Here is a 6000-nt window from a genome sequence, read left to right as displayed (position 1 = left end):
CGCTCAGGCCGCCCAAGGGCTGCTACTGCAGTGGATGACCGCTACCTACAGATTATGGCTCGGAGGAACCCTGACAGCAACGCCACCATGTTGAATAATGTTTTTCGTGCAGCCACAGGTCGTCGTGATACGACTCAAACTGTGCGCAACAGGCTGCATGATGCGCAACTTCACTCCCGACGTCCATGGCGAGGTTCATCTTTGCAACCACGACACCATGCAGCGCGGTGCAGATGGTCCCAACAACTTGCCGAATGGACCGCTCAGGATTGGGATCACGTTCTCTTCACCGATGCGTGTCGCATAGGCCTTCAACTAGACTGTCGTAAGAGACGTGTGTCTGGAGGCTACCCGTTCATTCCGAACGCCTTAGACACACGGTGAACCGGTACAGAGAGGTGGAGGTTCCCTACTGTTTTCGGGTGACATTATGTGGGGGCGACGTACGCCGCTGGTGGTCACTGAAGGCGCCGTAACGACTGTACGATACATGAATGTCATCCTCCGATCGATAGTGCAACCATACCGGCAGCATACTGGCGAGGCATTCGTCTTCATGGACGACAATCCCCCCCCCCCCCCCTCCCATCGTGCACATCTTGTCAATGACTTCCTTCAGGATAACGACATCGCTCGGCTAGAGTGGCCAGCATGTTCTCCAGACATGAACCGTATCGAACATACCAGGGATCGGTTGAAAAGGGCTGTTTATGGACGCCGTGACCCACCAATCACTCTGAGGGGTCTACGCCGTATCGCCGTTGAGGAGTGGAACAATCTGGACCAACAGTGCCTTAATGTACTTGTGGATAGTATGCCAAGACGAATGCAGGCATGCATCAATGCCAGAGGACTTGCTACAGGGTATTAGAGGTAGCGGTGTATACAGTAATCTGGACCACCACCTCTGAAAGTATTATTGTATGGTGGTACAACATGCAGTGTATGGTTTTCATGAGCAATAGAAAGGGCGAAAATGATGTTTATGTTGATCGCTATTCCAGTTTTCTATATCTGGAACTCTCGGAACCGATGTGATGCAAAACTTCTTTTGCTGTGTATATTTGACACCAGTAGATTTCGTTGGGCCAGGAATGTCTGTTTTGCCTAGGTTAGACTAATTTTATGTTCTCCTTGCTTCCCGCGTCATGGGTGATTTTGCTGACATGGTAGACGAATTTATTTGTCTACCTCGTGATCATCAATTTTGATTTTAAATTTGTCGCTATTCTCATTGCTGGCGCTTCTCATTAATTCATTTACACTGGACCCATATTCTGTACTCATTAGACTGTTCATTCCTCTCAACAAATTATATGATTCTTTTTCACTTGCACTGAGGGTAGCAATGCCATCATCGAATCGTATCTTTGGTATCCCGTCACCACGAGTTTAAGTCGCTCTCCTGTACTTTCCTTTCATTTTCGTCATTGCTTCTTCGATGTACAGATTGAGCAATAGGGGCGAGAAGACTGCATCACCCTTTTTACAAGAAGCACTTCGTGTTTAGCAGTTGCATACCAATGGGGGGGGGGGGGGGGAATCAGTAACTGACCCCAACGAAGTTTTTAGGCTAAAACTCCTGTGGTGTTCAGTAGTTTATTTAATAAATACATGACATTTATCGTAGTAATAATTGCTACAATCGACAATAAGAACAGTTTTTGGTTTACGCTCATTGTTGGGTTATAGCGATTGTTATAACTGAAGGTAGCAGTTCAACAATCACCACTCGCTGCCAACCGGTAAACAGTGTGGTGAGTGGAAGGTAATATCTTTGTGGCAATTGACAGAATGTACAAGAAGATGAAATTGACAATATGACGAAATTAGAAATTTGCTTGAGAGGTCAGACAATGAATTTAGTGGTGACCTATCCGAAAGCTCAAGCAGTGAAACTGAAGATGTAGTCATGGAAATTCCAGATCAAGTAGTTTCTGACAGCAGTGTGTTGGATGAAAGTGAACAGGGTAAGTATTGATTTTTATTACTTTTTGCAGGTATTTTGGAGTATATTAGGATGTGTGTCTCGGTAGAGTGTTTAGTTTGCTAGTGTTCGGTTCTGTTTTCATATTTTTATAGATATTCAACCAACAAGAAGACGACCCAGGCCGAAAGCACAAATTGATCAACTTGACATGGTGGCCCCGTCAAGAATGATATGGAAGAGAAGACCTTACGTAAATCAAAGGAGGAGGTATGTTGCTACCGTAATGGAAACCCTGAAAGGAACTAAGCCAGCGATAAAACCTGATACACCAGGTAAAGCTTTTTTCATGTACTTCGATGATAACATCCTGTAAAACATTTTGATGTGTACGAATCAAAAGCTTGAAAATCTTAGGGAATCATCTGAAGATATTTTCGAAAGCACGCTCATGAGAAGAACCATAACAGTGGCCCTGAAATAGTTAGAAGATTGATTGAAATGTCTAACTTGAAACTATCTGGAAGAAATGTTACCATGGACAGAAAGATCACTACCGTTCCACTCGCATCTGATCTTTTGAAAGAGAAAATATCTACAGTTGGTACTTTTCGAAGTGACAAACGCGATGTTCCTACAGAACTCTATCCTGTTTCTCTAAAAACAGCTACACAGGGAACAACCCGATTTGCCTTTAGTGATGATGCCACTTTAGTCAGTTACGTGCCTAAGAAAGGAAAGGTTGTTACAGTATTTTCAACCAAACATCATGATATGAATGTGACGAAAGAGAAGCCAGACATCATCCTATTCTACAACTGTACAAAGTCAGGAGTGGATACATTCGATAAGTGTGTATGGACGTACAGCTGCCGTCGAGCAACGCGTCGATCGCCATTGGCGGTGTTTCTCAACTTGATTGACATTGCAGCATACAGTTTATATGTTTTATTTCAAGATACACTCAAGGAATGGAAAAAGAATTACCCGACAAAGAGTTCTGGAAGAAAGAAGTACCTGGAAGATCTTGCTCGTGAACTTTGTGACCTCAACATGAAAAGATGCGCTCAAAATGCTGTAGGCCTACACTCAAAATACACTACAGCGTTATCAACTTTTGGGTATGAGAGTAGTAAATCAAGGTGCTGTGAGCAGAGGAAACAAGATCACGGAGCCACGACGGAAAGTAACACGTGCAGCTGGGCATAATCTGCCAAAGAAAGGACGCTGTTACTTATGCGCCAGAAGCAAAGACCGTAAGTACATGAAGGCTTGCCCTTCTTGCAGGAAGTATATCTGCCCTGCACACACCAAGAAAGAAGTAGTAGTTCGTATTGTAAAGTGTTCTGAATGTGAATCTAAGTAATCCTTGTAATTGTGAAACTAATACAAATAAATGTAAAAAAAACTATTTATTTTTTACTAAAAATGTCCCAGTAGTAATAATCAACATTTAAATCTTCTGATCTGCTAAAATTATGGAAATACATAAGTAATGTGATTTATCTTAGATAGAGAATGTGTGATGGTTGGGGGGTCAGTCGCTGACTCCTCGCATTGGCGTTGGCCAGTGCAACTTACAGCATTGGTATGCAAATGTTAGTCATCCAGTCTCATTTTTCCATCTAGGATCTTGTATGTATTTAATATTTCGCTTCATTCTCTAAACCTTACTCCTCTCCCTCTCAGAACTGCTAACCCCTTGCGACATTCTACATTGCCGAATGCTTGTCCTAGATCGATAAATGCTTTGAGTGGGTCTTGATTTCATTTCAGTCTTAAATCCATTATCGGTTGCAGCGTCAGAACTTTCTCTCTGGTACTTTACCTTTCCGATAGGTAATATTCCTTAGCAAGCACGAAAAATAAGAAGAGATACAAGCTCAGCATAGACAAGTAATACTGTCATATGAGTAGTGTGAACGAATATGTGACCGTATTATTTCCAAATTTAGTAATCTAGATCGAAATATTTAAGTATGGCGTAAACGAACAACATATAATGTTCCAACTCAGTGACGTATGTCTTACGTACACGATCCTGTCGCATCAGTGTGACCACTGCCTATGTTCGATGTCAACGCGCAATAGCCTCTTATAGACGGCATGTCGAATCACTAGCAGTGGAGGGTATGTAAGACGTGTTGGGACGACGTCGGAAAGTCATTGTCGTAAAGGGGAAACAGGGCAATTTATCTGACGCCCAAAAGGGCAACATTGGCTTTCGGGCCAATGACGGAAACTTTGCCGAAGCGACTAAGTTTGTATGCTGTTTGTGTACCGCTGTGGTAATTTATGTCGTGCTTAGCAAATGATGCAGTCCAAAACCGGCGCCTAAGCAACTATGGTGCATTACGGGCCTTAGATGATAGGGGTTAACTACTGCTGCAGAGAAGTGTATGGGCGAACAGGCTTGCAAATTTTGAGCAGCTGGCCGCCCAGGTGAACCAAGGAGCTACCAACAGTGTCTCCTCAACGACCATTCAGCATACGTTGCTGCTTATTGGCCCTTCCACCAGACGCCTGGTTCATGCATCCAAGCTGACTGCTGTTCTTGGGCTAGAGTTTGCACACCAGTACCGCAACTGGACGTACAGCTAAAGGCAAGGGACGGCCATGTCTGGTGAATCACGTTTTGCGCTTCATCGGAGAAATGGCCCTTGGCGTGTACGGAGTGAAACGTCTCAAAGCAAACACCCGGCAACAATCGTCGGAGCCTTGTGGTCTGGGGAATGTTTTCGAGGCATTGTCTTAGTGATCTTGTAATTTTGAAATGCACAGTGGATCACCGCCAGGGTGCCTCTCTCCTTGGGGACCATGTCCACCGTTACATGCAGTTCGTTTTTCCTCCGCACGATGGATCTACCAACAGGATGACATAGCGTATCAAACAAATTATAGTGTACATACGGGGTTCGAAGAGTACCAGGATGACTGTGACGTACTTCCCTGCCCACCAGACTCCTCGGATTTAAAGCCAATCGAGAATCTGTGGATCCATCTCGATCGCGCTGTTCGCGCGGTTGTTCCTCAGTTGAGAATCCTAGCTCAGATGGTTACGGTAATGGAGTCGGCATGGCTTCACAGTTGTGTCGGTCCCTTCCAGAAGCTCACTGACTCTTGTAAGAAGATGAGACGCCTACAGCCGTTCTTGTGGTCTTATTTATTATGTAGCTAGAAGTTCCGGCGCTTCAATGCGCCATCTTCAGGCATTAGTTGATGCTACAGCGGTTGTCACTATCCCTATATACACTGCATCAGTGGCCAATATAACTGATTTGTACAGACTACCTGCAATTGTGAGCGAGCCACTGTGGCCGAGCGGCTCTAGGCGCTTCAGTCCGGAACCGCGCGACTGCTTCGGTCACAGGTTCGAATCCTGCCTCAAGCATGGATGTGTGTGGCGTCCTTAGGTTAGTTAGGTTTAAGTAGTTCTAAGTTCTAGGGGGTGATGACCTCAGATGTTAAGTCCCATAGTGCTCAAAGCCATTTGAACCATTTGTAATTGTGATGTCAGCACTCGAACCATCAACTACCAACTGACTCAGTTTATGAAGTGTTATTTGGTTGTTCACTAGCGGGTTATCATTTCTTACAACTCCGGTCCCGGTATCCTGGAGTGTGTTACTAAAGGGTGAAATATTTTAATTATGTGAAGACTTGAGTAAATCCTAATGTGATCTGTTTTGCATTACATCAGAGTACCCTTGGAAATAAGCGTAGTATTACGAGTGGCTACGAACGACTCTAAGCTCTGGCTGATTGTAAGCGGTGAAGAAACATTCTGTCAAAGGAATGAAACAAGTCATTCATTGTTAAGTGTCTTACGTGGGATACAACTATTTAAGGTTCGACATCTTTTGTCATTATAATATTTTAAATAATAAAGGTTCAACAGTCATTCTGCACTTTATTAAACCGGCTCTCGCTCCTACTGCCGACCCGTGGTACAATACCGATCACTTAACTCTACATGCGTCTCATTAATACTCGTAGCCAACATTTTGGCTCAAATTGCGCTTAGATTATCTTCACAACTGTAGCACTACTAGTTATAGAGCGACTTGCAGCTT

This window comes from Schistocerca piceifrons, chromosome 1 (assembly GCF_021461385.2).
Source record: "Schistocerca piceifrons isolate TAMUIC-IGC-003096 chromosome 1, iqSchPice1.1, whole genome shotgun sequence".
Classification (NCBI taxonomy): Eukaryota; Metazoa; Arthropoda; class Insecta; order Orthoptera; family Acrididae; genus Schistocerca; species Schistocerca piceifrons.
The sequence above is the reverse complement of the archived record's forward strand: the minus strand, read 5'-3'. Positions refer to the sequence as shown.